At 37.9% G+C, this 15,449-nt stretch overlaps 1 protein-coding gene and 1 pseudogene across 3 annotated transcripts in view; both read right to left on the bottom strand.

The window, feature by feature from the left end:
• F8 (coagulation factor VIII) overlaps positions 1–15,449 on the bottom strand; it is a 191,145-nt gene that overhangs the window by 122,494 nt on the left and 53,202 nt on the right. The window lies entirely within an intron of this gene.
• Positions 453–1,645, bottom strand: LOC120361847 (heterogeneous nuclear ribonucleoprotein A1-like; annotated as a pseudogene).

The following is a 15,449-nucleotide window of genomic DNA, read 5'->3' as shown; positions in this document are numbered from 1 at the left end:
TAACCAATAATTCCATGATTTTGCTTGAGTAATCCCTTTTAATGGTGAACTTCAGGTCACAACAGTAACTATCAGTTCAACTACACCAAGGTTTCTGAAGACAATGGCTTCTCCACCCAAGCAGGTTGTATATAAATTCCAAATAGAACCTGGTATCACCCTGAAGGAATTCTAACTTCACACTGTTGGGGAAATTTACCAGGATGGCTTCAGAGTAGACTAACTTTACATAGCACATTAAAAAAAAAAAGACATTTATTCAGGGTCATGATCAGACTATTACATTTAGAAATCAACAGCATGGGTGCAAAAAAAAAGGAAAAGAAAAAAAATCTACGTTAAAACCCTTTGTTGGAATGTTTTACACTTTCCACAGAACAGAAACTAAAATAACCTGTTATACAATTAGTCACAAATACACTCCTCCGGTTTTTTGCCCATACACATGAGCATTTGTCTAAATCATGTCTTCTTTGTAGCAGCTAGGCCCTGCCACCACTGTGCTTGGCTGAGTTCACAAATCTGTTGTAACCTGTAGCTTCCCTGTCACTTCTCTGCTCTCCTCTCCTGCTAAGCTTTGTTTCCTAGTTAAAATCTTCTGCCACTGCCATAGCTACTGCTGCTACCAGAACCACCATAGCCATCTTGGTTTCGTGGTTTGGCAAAGTATCAGCCGCCACCACCACAGGGGCCAGAGCTTCTGCCTCCAAAGTTTCCTCCCTTCATGGTTCCAAAATCTGAAGACTGATTGTTGTAACTGCCAAAATCATTGTAGCTTCCGCCACCTCCAAAATTGCTTCCATCATTACCAAATCCATTATAGCCATCCCCACTGCCACCATATCCACCACCACCACAGCTGCCACCAAAGCCACCATGACCACTGAAGTTTCCTCCACGATCAAAGTTGTCATTCCCACCGAAACCACCTCCACGACCACCACCAAAGTTTCTGGAACCACTTGAACCTCTCTGGCTGGAGGAAGCACTCGCCATCTCTTGCTTTACAGGGCTTTCCTAACTTCACAGCTGTGGCCATTCACAGTATGGTATTTCTGAATGACAGTCTTATCCATGGAGTCATGGTCATCAAAGGTTACAAAGTCCCTTTTCTTGCCACTGCCTCTGTCAGTCATGATTTCAATCACTTCAATTTTTCCATACTGTTCAAAATAATCTCTTAGGTGATGTTCTTCAGTGTCTTCTTTAATGCTACCAACGAATATTTCTTTCACAGTTAAGTGGTCACCCGGTCTTTGAGAATCTTCTCTTGAGACAGCTCTCTTTGGTTCCACAACTCTTCCATCCCCCTTGTGTGGCGTTGCATTCATGGCTGCATCCGCCTCCTCCACAGCTGCATACCTGACGAACCCAAAGCCCCTGGAGCGCTTGGTGTTTGGACCTCTCATGACCACACAGTCTGTGAGTGTTCCCCATTGCTCGCAATGGCTCCTCAGGCTCTCATCGGTTGTTTCAAAGCTCAACCCTCCAATGAAGAGCTTCCTCAGCTGTTCCGGCTTTTTTTTTTTTTTTTTTTTTTTTGAGACGGAGTTTCGCTCTTGTTACCCAGGCTGGAGTGCAATGGCGCGATCTCGGCTCACCGCAACCTCCGCCTCCTGGGTTCAGGCAATTCTCCTGCCTCAGCCTCCTGAGTAGCTGAGATTACAGGGACGCACCACCATGCCCAGCTGATTTTTTGTATTTTTAGTAGAGACGGGGTTTCACCATGTTGACCAAGATGGTCTCGATATCTTGACCTCGTGATCCACCCGCCTCAGCCTCCCAAACTGCTGGGATTACAGGCGTGAGCCACCGCGCCCGGCCAGGCTCTTTAGGAGACTCTGACTTAGACAGGGAGAAGAGAGACTTTAACGATGCTTCTTCGGCGGCGTACATGCACAGAAAGCTCAGTTTGTAATTTTATTTGACTACAGTCTGTCACTCCACTCTATTATAAGCTATGTGAGAACAGGAACTTGTATGTTTTCAAAATTACTTAATTTTTTAATTCTAAAATTATGCATGTTTATTATCAAATTATTAGAAAATACAGAAAAGGATTAAGGAGAAAACATCCTTCTCATACTTCATTATTCTCTGGGGTTGCTGAATCTTCCAAATTCCTCCTTTATGTAGTCACTGGTTTTATAATAGTGCACATTCAGTGGCTATTAAGGCCCTCTATATCTGAAAATGTCTTTTTTCTTCCCCCAAAGTTGATTCATAGTTTGACTAAAAATTCCAGGTTCAAGATATTTGTTCCTTTAGATCTTTTACAATATTGCTCCATTATATTGTCAATCTAATTCCCATTTTTTTATATGTGACCTGTTTCTCCCAGAAGAACCTTTAAGTATCTTCTCTTCATGGTCTAAAATGCCACAATGATAATTTTGTGTGGGGGTCTTTTTATTTATCCTAATGGGCAATTTTATTTTTTTAACTGTATTACTTTTTATTGACACATAAATAATTGTATATATTTATGGGTACAATGTGATGTTTCAATACATGTATACACTGTGTAGTTATTTGAATCAGGGTAATTATCATATCCATCACCTTAAATATTTGTCATTTCTTTGTTGTGAGAACATTCAAAATCCTCTCTTCTATTTCAAATATACAGTATATTATTGTTGTCTATTGTCATCCTACTGTGCAATAAAGTACCAGAACTTATTCCTTCTATCTACCTGTAACATTGTATCCATTGACTAACCTGTCTCCATCTCCCACTTCCCCCTAATCTCCCTGGAATCACTAATCTCAACTACTATGAGACCAATTTTTAAAGACTCTACATAGGAGTGAGATCACGCAATATTTGTCTTTCTTTGCCTGGCTTATTTCATTATTTCATAATGTCCTCCAGCCTCATCCACATTGTTGCAAATGACAGGATTTCATCTTTTTTAAATGGATGAATAGTATTCCATTGTGCATATATGGCACCTTTTCTTTATCCATTCATCCGCTGATGGACATTTAAGTTGATTTTATATCTTGACTATTGTGAATAATGCTGTCACAAACATTGAGATGCAGATGTTTCTTCAACATACTGATTTCATTTCTTTTTGGTATATATCCAGTAGTCGGATTGCTAGAACATATGATAGATCTATTTTTAATTTTTGAGGCATCTCTATACTATTATCTCTAATGGCTTAACTAATTTATATTTCCCCCAACAGTGTATAGGAGTTTGTCTTTCTCCACATCCTTGCCAGCATTTGTTATTTTGTAGTCTTTTTTATAATAGCCATTCTAATAGGGGTAAGTGATATTGTGGTTTTGATTTTAATTTTCCTGATGATTAGTGATGTTGAACATTTTTCATATACCTGTTGGCCATTTGTGTGTCTTCTTTGGAGAAATGTCTATTCAGGTCTTTTGCTAATTTTTAATAGGATTATTTGAATTTTTGCTATTGAGTTGTTTGAGTTCCTTATATATTCCAGATATCAATCCCTTGTCAGATGTATAATCAGTAAAAATTTTCTCCCATTCTGTAGGTTGTTTCAACTCTGTTGATTGTTTCCTTTGCTGTGCAGAAGCTTTCCAGTTTGATGTAATCTGATTTCTTTATTTTTGCTTTTGTTACTCATGATTTTGAGGTCTTGTCTAACAAATTCGTGCCCAAATTGATGTTATGAAATATTTATACTATGTTTTCTTCTAATAGTTTCACAGTTTCAGGTCTTACATTTAATTCCTTAATCCATTTTGATTATATTCTTTCTTTTCTTTTCTTTCTTTCTTTCTTTTTTTCTTTTCTTTTCTTTCTTTCTTTCTTTTTTTTTTTTTTTTTTTTTTGAGACAGAGTCTTGTTCTTTTGCTCAGGCTGGAATGCAATGGCATGATCTAGGCTCACTGCAATCACTGCCTCCTGGGTTCAAGTGATTCTCCTGCCTCAGCTTCCTGAGTTGCAGGGACTATAGGCATGCCACCACACCTAGCTAAGTTTGTATTTTTAGTAGAAATGGGGTTTCACCATGTTGGCCAGGTTGGTCTCAAACTACTGACCTCAAGTGATCTGTCCGCCTTGGCCTCCCAAAGTGCTGGGGTTACAAGCATGAGCCACCAAGCCCAGCGAAACAGGGACAATTTGCCTTCCTTCTTTCCAATTTGGATGCCGTTTTTTTCTGTCTTACCTAATTGCTCTGGCTAGGACTTCCAATACTGTGTTGAATCGAAGGGGTGAGAGTGGATATCCTTGCCTTATTCCAGTTTTTAAAGGAAAAGCTTTCAACTCTTCCCTACTCAGTATGAACTTGTTTGCAGGTTTAACATATAAGGCCTTTGCTATGCTGAGGTATGTTCCTTCTATGCTAAGTTTGCTGAGAGTTTTTGTCTTGAAGGGATGTTGCATTTTATCAAATGCTTTTACTGTGTCTATTTAAATGATCATATAATTTTTGTCCTTCATTCTGTTAAGGTGCTGTATCATGTTCCTAATTTGCATATGTTAAATCGTCCTTGCATCACTGGGATAAATCCCATCTGATCATGGTAAATGATATTTTTAATGTGCTGTTGAATTCTATTTCTAGTATTTTATTGAGGATGTTGGCCTGTAGTTGTTTGTTGTTATTGTGCCCTTGTCTGGTTTTGGAATCAGGATAATGCAGGCCTCCTAGAATAATTTTGGAAGAGTTTCTTCCTTTTAAATTTTTGAAATAGTTTGTCGAGAATTGTTATTAGTTCTTTAAATGTTTGGTAGAATTCAGCAGTGAAGCCATCAGGTCCTGAACTTTTCTTTGATGGGACACTTTATTTTTGCTTCAATCTTGTTACTCATTGTTGATTTCTTCAAATTTTCCATTTTTTTCTTGATTCAACCTTCGTAGATTGTATGTGTCCAGGAATTTATCCATTTCTTCTAGGCTTTTCAATTCGTTGGCATATAATTGTTCGCAATAGTTTCTTATAATTCTTTGTATTTCTGTGTTATCAGTTGTAATGTCTCCTTTCTCACTTCTAATTTATTTCTGTCTTTCCTCTTTATTATTACTTAGTCTGGCTAAAAGTTTATTGACTTTATCTTTTCAAATAACTAACTCATACTGATCTTTTGTATTTTTCATTCTCTATTTTGATTATTTGTGCTCTGATCTGTATTCATTTGTTTCTTCTAATAATTTGGGGTTTTGTTTGTTCTTGCTTTTCTAGTTTCATGAGATGCATCATTATGTTGTTTATTTGAGATCTTTCTTTTTTGATGTAGGCATTTATTGCCATAAACTTTTCTTTGAGGACTATCTTTGCTGTATCCCATAAGTTTTGGTATGTTATGTTTTCATTTTCATTTGTCTCAAGAAATTTTTTAATTTCTCTTTTAATTTCTTCATTGACCCATTTTTTGTTTAGGGGTATGTTCTTTAATTTTCATGTTGTGCAGTTTCTGAAGTTCCTCCTGTTGTTGATGGATAGTTTTATTCCATTATTGGCAGAAAAAAAAATACTTCATTTAAAAAAGTTAAGACTTGCTTTGTGGCCTAAGGTATGATCTCCTGGAGAATGTTCCATGTGCAGTTGAGAAGACTGGGAATTGTGTACCTGTTGGATGGACTGTTCTGTAAATATCTGTTTGCTCCATTTGGTCTACAGTGCAGTTTAAATCCAATGTTTCTTTGTTGATATTTTGTCTGGATGATCTGTCCATCAGTGAAAGTGAGGTGTTAAAGTCTTCTACTATTATTTCATTGCTATATTCATTTCCCTTTTGTTCTATTAATTTTGCTTTATATTAGGCTGCTGCAAAAGTAATTGCACTTTTTGCCATTACTTTTAATGAGACTAAAAAAATACAAAGATCAAACATTAATATATTATTATTATATAATAATAAATTATTATATTTATGCTTGTTACATTCTCCTGTTCTGTTAACTTCTTTACTATTATATAATGGCCTTGTTTGTCTTTTTTTTTTCTTTTTCTTTTTGAGACAGAATCTTGCTCTGTCACCTAGGCTGGAGTGTAGTGGTGCACTCTTGGCTTAATGCAACCTCTGCCACCTGAGTTCAAACAATTCTCCTGCCTCAACCTCCTGAGTAGCTGGGATTACAGGTGCCTGCCACCACATCTGGCTAATTTTTATATTTTTAGTAGACACAGGGTTTCACCATGTTGGCTAGGCTGGTCTCAAACTCCTGACTTCAAGTGATCCACCCACCTTGGCCTCCAAAAGTGCTGGGATTACAGGCGTGAGCCACTGCGCCCAGATGTTTGTCTCTTTATAGTTTTTGATTTGCAGTCTATTTTATCAGATATAAATATAGCTATTCCTGCTTTCCTTTTGCATGGAATATCTTTTTCCAACTCTTCACTTTCAGTCTATGTGTGTCCTTACAGGTAAAGTCCTTCTTGTAGGCAGTATGTGGTTATATCTCTGTTTTTTCTTTTTCAATCCATTCAGCCATTCTGCATCTTTTAGTTGGAAATTTAACCCATTTGTATTCAAGGTAATAACTGATAGGTAAGAACTTGGTGGTGCCATATTTTTACTTGTTTTCTAGTTGTTTTGTAGATTCTTTGTTCCTTTCTTCCTCTCTTATTCTCTTCCCTTGTGGTTAAGTGATTTTTTCTATCAGTATGTTTTATTTCCTTGCTTTTTATTTTAGTGTAGCTGTTACAAAGATTTTTGCTTTGTAGTTACCATGAGGCTTACACAGAATATCTTATAGTTATAACAAGTTATATTGAACTGATAACAACTTAATATGGATTGCAAAAAATATTTTTTTAATCTACTCCCAAATTTTGTGTTTTTGATGTTATCATTTACATCTTTTTATATTGCTTATTCTTTAACAGGTTATGGTAATTATTTTTATTTGTTGTGTCTTTTAATCTTCCTACTAAGGATGTAAGTGATTTATGTTCTACAATTACCATGTTAGAGAATTCTGAATTTGTTGGGATTCTTAGTTTTACCTGTGGGTTTTATACCTTCAGATGTTTTCATGTTACACATTAGCGTCTTTTTCTTTCAGTTTGAAAAACTCCCTTTAGCGTTTCCTGTAAAACAGATCAGGTTGCAATGAATTTTCTCAGCCTTTTTTTTTTGGTCTGAAAATGTTTTTATCTCTCTTCATTTATGAAGGATAATTTTGCTGTGTATAGTGTCCTTGGCTGCCAGGTTTTTTTTTTTTTTTTCTTTTAGCACTTTGAATAGATCATCTCCTTCTCTCCTGTCCTGTAAAGTTTCTGCTGAGAAATTCACTGTTAGTCTGAAAGGGGCTCCTTATATGTGACTATATGCTTTTCTCTTGCTGTTTTTAAATGTTTCTCATTGACTTTTGACAGTTCGACTACAATGTGCCCTGGAGAAGACCTTTTTGCATTGTATTTATTTGGGTATTTTTGAGCCTTTTTTATCTGGATGTCTAAATCTCTTGGTAGACTTGGAAATTTTTAACCTTTTCATTTTCTCTTTGCCTTCTCGGACACTGAAGATTCAAATATTTGGTCACTTTATAGTGCCTAATATGTCATGAAATCTTTGCTCATTCTTTTTTATTCTTTTTTCTTTATTTTTGTCTAATTGGGTTATTTCAAAGATCTGCATTTCAGTTCTGATATTCTTCTGCTTGAACCAGTCTATTGTTGAAGCTTTCAAATGTATTTTGCATTTCATTCAATGAATTCTTTGGTTCCAGAAATTTTGTTTGGTTCTTTTTTGGATATCTATCTCTTTGGTGAATTTCTGTTTCATATCCTCAATTGTTTTTCTGTCTTCTTTGTATTTTTTTCAGAAGTCTCTTGTATCTCACTGAGTTTCTTTACTATCAAAATTTGGAATTATTTTTTCCAGAATTTTATAAGTTTTTAAAGAGATTTTGGCCAGTTTTCTTAAAAACCAGAGGTCACATATACTGTTTTGCTTATAAACTATTATTTTATTTTTTAAATTTTCTTGGGTACATAGTAGATGTGTATATTTATGGGGACCATGAGATATTTTGATACAGGCTCGTGATGTGAAATAACCACATCATGGAGAATGGGGTATCTATACCCTCAAGCACTTATCCTTTGAGTTACAATGCACTTAATACTGTAAGTTATTTTAAAATGTGCAACTAAATTATTATTAACTATAGTCACCCTGTTGTGCTATCAGATAGCAGGTCATTTTCATTCTTTCTAACTATTTTTTTGTACCCATCTTAAATTTTTTTATTTGGAGATATTGCTACAGAATTACTGTGCTCCTTTGGGGTGTCATATTTCCTTAATTTTTCACATTCAGAATTATTGTGCTCCTTTGGAGTGTCATATTTCCTTAATTTCAAGTGGTGTAATAATCACTTCTTCCAATTTTTTAAATTTGCTTTTGTAGGAAAGAACTTTTTCCTGAAGATGTATCTATGATGTTGCTTGAGTACAGCACTTTGGTTCTGATTCTGGGTGAATATAGTAGTCTCTGTATAAGACTCTAAATAGCATCAGCGATATTTGTGATTTTCTCAATGGCTTAGGGTATAGTTATTAGTGGAGGTTGTGGTGAAATTTTGCTGAGAACTGGGATGCAGGTAGGCCTATCTTCAAGCCCCAATGGTGGCAGCAGTGAGCCGAGTGTGCTTGTCTTTGGGGTACCATGGTGGCATATGATTGCACTGGTGTTAGGTCCAGGCAGGTTGATTTGTGAGCCTCTAAGTGGTTTACCTGGGTGCCAGAAATGGTATTGACGGATCAGGTGGGTGGGTGGGTTTTTAAGTTCCTGGGCAGCAGAAGTGGCATCGTTGATGGCAATAGTAGTAATGAGACAACCTTCTGAATCTCAAGTGATCTGTGCTGGTGTTAGTGGTGGCTGCTATGGATTGCATGGGCCAGTCCCCAGACCCTCAAGTGGTGCATGCAGTAAGTGCTAACTGTGGCAGTACTGGCAGGTTGAGTGGGCCTGACCTCAGATCCCAGGAGGTGCTCAAGTGCCACCAGTGGTGGACAGGGCTAAGTGATCCCTAGGCCCCTGGATGGTATGCTTGGGTACTGGGGGCAGGTAGAGTTGGGCCAGGTGAACATTCCCTCAGGCTCCTTGGTGGTGTATGAGGTGCTAGTTGTGCTATGCAGGGGTGGGGTGATACCCAGGTCACTAGCAAAATGCTCAGGTTGCAGGGCAGCAGCAGCTGTGCTCTGGCCCTACTCTTGGTGAAGGAGGGGTTGCTTTTTCTGGGAGCTGCTGTAGACAGGCAGCTTGGGAGCACAAGCTTCACTGGTGTTTTGGCCCTACACTAGCCTGCAGAAGCAGTGGTTGTAGGTAGTGTAATTTGTTCTTGGAGCATGTGAAAACGCATGGGCACTCCTCTGCAGGGTGGGGCAGGGTCACTGCTCAGGGCTCCTGCCTAAGCCATGGCCATTATAGCAGGGCAGGATGTGTGGGCTGTGCTCTCAAAATGGTGCTGTGCTGCAAGCTGCTTGGGAGATTTATAGACTCCAGCGTGAGCTTTCTGTTGCAATGCCTTCACATGGTCTTTAGGCAACTCTCTACACTAGTCTCTGCACTATGAAAGAACAAGGCTTTCCTGTGGCTAGAATTGCAAGAGTCCTTGGTGAAAATGAGGAACCCTAGGGTTTCTTACTGTTTTACGATATTACAAAGCTGTTCCAGACTCCAGCCAATCCTATGGAAATGGGACTTATTTCTCTCTCCTCCCTTGCTTTCAGTGCTTCTTGTCACTTCTCTGTTGAATTCTAGTGTTCTCTCTTAGGTGACCTATTTAAAGTATAATTATCTACTTGCTATTTTGGTTCCTCTCTATGGAAGAGGCAAGCACCAGATGCATCTAGTCAACCATCCTGAAGCCCGTCCTGATTGTATTTTTGGATAGCCTGTCTTTGAGCTCACTGATTCTTTCTTCTGCCTGATCAATTCTGTTGCTGTGCCCTGTATTGCAGTTTTCATTTTTTATTATACTTTTCAGTTCCAGGATTTCTCTTTAATGGTTTTTATTCCTTCAATGTCTCTGTTAAATTTCTTTGATAAATTTCTGAATTGTTTCTCTGTATTTTATAAAAGTTTGCTGAGCTTTCTTAAAATAGCTATTTTGAAATCTTTGTCTACCAGAACATTTACCTGATTGTCTTTAGGATTAGTCATTGGCACCATTTTTTGTTCATTTGGTGAGACCATCTTTCTTAGGCTATTTTTATTCTTTGTAGATGTGAATCCCTGTCTTCACATTGAAGAATTAGCTATTCTCATCTTCACAGTCTGGGTTTGTTTGTGACTGCTCTATTTCAGTGAGCTCATTTAGAAATTGAGTGGGGCTGGGTGTGGTGGCTCATGCTTGTAATCTAGCACTTTAGGAGGCTGAGGCTGGAGGATTGCTTTAGGCCAAGAGTTCGAGCCCAGCCTGGGCAACATAGTGATACCCCAATCTACACACACACACCCCACATAAATACAAAAATTTAGCCAGGCATAGTGGCACACACCTGTATTCCAACTCTGGAGGCTGAGGTAGGAGGACCATGTTAGCCCAGGAGTTTGAGACTGCAGTGAGTTATGACTGCACCACTGCACTCCAGCCTAGGCAGCAGAGTGAGACCTTATCAAATAGAAAGTGAATGGACTGACTGTTGTATTTCATTTTAACACTAGAGGGGGCCATAAGCCCAGATTCGACGCAAGTCTCATGCTGGCTCTGCTGCTAATGCAGTGTCCAGCCTGGATGGGCCCACGGGAGGTCTAGAGGGCACCAAGGCCACATGGGAGAGCTAGTGAAGTTCCCAAGTCCAGAGGATCTATGAACCATACTTCCAACGGCAGAGTGCCCACAAACAGTCCCTCTGATGTGGCATTTCCTCTGGCAGGGATGGAGAGCCACCGCCAAATTCTACTGGCTTGCTGCCACTAGCCCCGCCCCCTTTCTTTGTCCGTAGTTGACTTCAGGTGGTTCAACCCAGTTGATACTCCAAGTGCTCCCTATGAGCTGATGCAGGAATGAGCCTCCTATAGAAGGACCTGGGATGGTGGAGAAGTCAAATGTCTGCCTCCGGCTCACTTTTTTTCCGGTGTAAAAACCGTGGATCCATAGTGACTTTCTGCCTGTGGTACTGCAGTCATAAAGAACCGATCCCCTTAACGTCCAACTATGGTTTTATTTGTCTTTGCAGTCCAAAAGGGCTTCACAATCTTGCTCATGGGTTCGGGTTTTCTTAGCTCTTGTGAAGGTAATTTCACGCATCAAGTTGTTAACTAGATGTTTCTGTGAGATGATTGCTGAAGAGTCCAACTCCACCAGTTTGCTCCCAGCATGAACTATTTCAATTAGACATCTGGAGATGAAGGCCTGGAAAGAAGACAATACAAGCCGCAACCCCTCTCCTCAAGCTTTATCTACTAGACCACAGTGTCCTTATATTTCAGCGATCAGCAACCTTTTTTATAAACATCAGATGGAAGAGATGCATACATAGGGAAGGGTATGTGGGATGGGGCGTGAGGCCAGCCACTCTCCAGGAATCTCCATGTGTTCAGCTACTCAGAAGCTCCTGATGGACAATTTTAATATGAATATTCATCTTTTAATTCTTAACCTTTTCCTATAATTTCTTGATTTTAAAATCTGTTTCAAAATATACAGTTGACTCTTGAACAGCACAGGTTTGAACTGCATGAGTCCACTTATTTGCAGTTTGTTTTTTCAGTAAATATTCTGAAATTTTTGGGGAAAATTTGTGACAATTTGAAAAAACTTTCACATGAACTGCGTAGGTTAAAAATATCAAAAAATTAAGAAAAACCTAGTTATGTTATGAATGCAAAAAATATACGTAGATGGCTGGACATGGTGGTTCATGCTTATAATCCCAACACTTTGGGCAGCCAAGGTGGGTAGATCACAAGGCCAGCAGTTCAAGACCGGCGTGGCCAACATGGGGAAACCCTGTCTCTATTAAAAATACAAAAATTAGCTGGGTGTGGTGGTGCAAGTTTGTAACACCAGCTAGTCAGGAAGCTGAGGCAGGAGAATCGCTTGAATCTGGGAGGTGCAGGTTGCAGTGAGCCGAGATCGGGCCACTGCACTCCATCCTGGGTTACAGAGTTAGACTCTGTCTCAAACAAAACTAAACAAAACAAAACCAAAAGAAAAGAAATAATTTGACTTCTTCCTTTCCAATTTGGATGTCCTGTATTTACTTCTCTTGCCTAATTGCTCTGTGCAGGACTTCCACTAATAATGTTGAATAAAAGTAGTGAAAGTAGGCATCTTTCTCTTGTTCAAGTCTTTAGAGGAAACACATTTGATTTTTCCACACTCACTGTAATGTTAGCCATGGGTTTCTCATGAATGATCTTTATTATTTTCAGGTATGTTTCTTCTGTATTCATGTTGATGAAAGTTTTCATCATAAAAGGATGTTGATTTTATCAAATGGCTTGTTAGAATCGATTGAAATAATCAGCCTGTAATCCCAGCACTTTGGGAAGCCAAGGTGGGTGGATCACTTGAGGTCAGGAGTTCAAGACCAGCCTGGCCAACATGGTGAATGAAACCCCTGTCTGTACTAAAATACAAAAATTAGCTGGGTGTGGTGGCCTCTGCCTGTAGTCACAGATACTTGGGAAGCTGAGGCATGAGAATCACTTGAATCCAGGAGGCAGAGGTTGCAGTGAGCCGAGATCGCGCCATTGCACTCCAGCCTGGGTGACCAAGGGAGACTCTGTCTCAACAACAAAAAAAGGAAATAATCATATGGTTTTTGTTCTTGATTCTATTAATATGATGTATCACATGTATTGATTTGTGCCATTGAATCATTCCTGTATCTGTGGGATGAATCCCACTTGATAATGGTGAATTATCTTTTTAATGTGTTGTTGAATTCAGTTTGCTAGTATTTTGTTAAGGATTTTTGTATCTATGTTCATCAGTGATATTGGCCTGCAGTTTTCTTTTTTTGTTGTTGTGTCTTTCTCTGGTTTTGATATGAGGAGGGTAATGCTGGCCTTGTTTAATTAGGTTGGAAGTGATTCTTTCTCTAAAATTGTTTCAAAGAGTTTGAGTAGGACTAGTATTAGTTTTTCTCTGAATGTTTGGTACAATTCAGCAGTGAATCTATCACATCCTGGGATTTTTTTGGTGGGGGGGGGCAGAATGGGAGACTTTTTATTGCAGCTTTGATCTCATTAGTCATTATTGGTTGGTTGAGGTTTTCTGCTTCTTCATGGTTCAATGTTGGTTTGTTGTACATATCCAGAAATTTATCTCTTTCTTCTAGGTTTTCCAATTTGTTGGCTTATGGTTGCTCATAATAGTCTCTAATGATTCTGTGTATTTCTGAGGTCTCTGTTGTCATGTCTCCTTTTTCATTTCTGATTTTATTTATTTGATCCTTATGTCTTTTTTTCATAGTCCGGCTAAAGATTTCTTAATTGTGTTTATTTTTTCAAAAAACCAACTTTTTGTGTCATTGATCTTCTAAATATATTTTACTCTCAATTTCATTTATTTCTTCTCTGACCCTTATGTATTTCCTTCTATTAATTTGTTTTCTTTTTGCTTTTCTAGTTCCTTGAAGTACATCATTATGTTGTTTATTTGCAGTCTTTCTACTTTTTCTATATAGGCATTTATTGTTATAAACATCCCTCTTAGTACTACTTTTGCTGTATGCCTTAGAGTTTGGTTTGATGTATCTCCATTTTCATTTTTTTCAAGACATTTTAAAACTTGCTTCTTAATTTCTTCATTTACCCATTGGCCATTCAGAGCATGCTGCTTAATTTTTTGTTGTTTTTTATTTTTAGTAGAGACAAGGTTTCACCATGTTGGCCAGGCTGGTCTCAAACTACTGACCTCAGATGATCTGCCTGCCTTAGCCTCCCAAAGTGCTGGGATTACAGGTGTGAGTCACCATGCACAGCCCTTTTTCTCACCTCTTAAGCGGAATGCTTACTACTGCCACATTGTTGCTTGTTTTCTGGTTGTTTTGGGACTCCTCTCTTCCTTTCTTCATTTCTTACTGTCTTCTTTTGTGGCTGAGTGATTATCTCTGGTAACATGTTTTAATCTGTTGCTTTTTATTTTTAGTGAATCTCTTATAGGTTTTTGTGCTGTGATTACCATGATGCTTACAAAACACATCTCATAGATATTAGAAGCAATTTTAAAGAAATGAAAACTTATCTTAGATCACAAAAAAATGGAAACAAAGGCAGAAAACACACACACACACACACACACACACACACACACACACATCTACACTTTAACTTCATACCCCTCACATTTTTACTTTTAGTTGCTCAATTTACATATTTTTGTATTACCTATATCGTAATGGGTTGCTGTAATTATTATAGGTTTTGAGAGATTTATCCTTTGGGCTTCATACTAGAGTTATAACGATTGTACACCACAAATAATAGAGTATTCTGAGTGTGTCCATGTATTTAATTTTACCTACTGGTAAAATTTTACCTACCAGTAATTTTTATACTTGAAAAATTTTCTTTTGCATGTTAGTATTCTTTTTTATTCAGATTGTAGAACTCTTTAGCATTTCTTGCAAGATGAGTCCAGTAGTGGTGAATTCTCTCAGCTTTTGTTTGTATGGAAAAGGCTTTCTCTCTCTGGCATATTTGAATGATAATTCTGCTGGATACAAAATTTGTAGGTTTTTTCTTTGAACACTTTAAAAATTTTGTTTTACTCCATCCTGACCTGTATAGTTTTCACTGAGAAGTCTGTTGCCAGGAAAATTAGAGGTCCTGTATATGTGATTTGATTCTTGTCTCTTGCTTTTAGGATCCTCTCTTTATCCTTGACATTTGAGAACTAGATTATTATTTGCCTTGGGGCAGTCTGATTTGGGTTGAATCTGTTTAGTGTTCTAAGACCTTCTTGTATCTACATATTTATGTCTTTCTTTTATTGTTTCTTACTCAGCTTTCCACCCATTGCTCTTACTCAGCTCCCTGTTGTACATCAAACATTCTTAGATTTGGTCTTTTGAGGTAATTTTCTACATCTTGTAGATCTCCATTTCTTTTTGTTCTTTTTCCTTTTTATCCTCTGACTCTGCATTTCCAAGTAGCCAGTCTTTGAGCTCACTGATTCTTTCCTCTGCTTGATTCTCTTATGAGTTACTCAGTTCATCAAACACATTTATCAGTTCCAAGATTTGTTTCTTTTTTATTTTTTCAATCTCTATGTTAAATTTCTCTAAGAAATTTCTGAATCAATTTTCTGTGTTATCTTAGGTATCACTGAGTTTCCTGAAAATTGCTACTTTGAATTATTAATCAGAGCGCTCACAAATCGCTATCTTGTTAGGGTCAGTCACTGGGTTTTGGCTTTGTCTTTTTGGGAAGCTCATGGTTCCCTCTTTGCTATTGTTTCTTGTGGATATACATCTATGCATTTACATTGAAGGATTAGTTATTTATTTCAGTTTTCTCTGTCTAGCTTGTTTTTGTTTTAATGGATATA

This window comes from Saimiri boliviensis, chromosome X (genome assembly GCF_048565385.1).
Source record: "Saimiri boliviensis isolate mSaiBol1 chromosome X, mSaiBol1.pri, whole genome shotgun sequence".
NCBI lineage: Eukaryota > Metazoa > Chordata > Mammalia > Primates > Cebidae > Saimiri > Saimiri boliviensis.
Note: the sequence above shows the minus strand (reverse complement) of the source record. Positions and strands in the feature narration are given on the sequence as shown.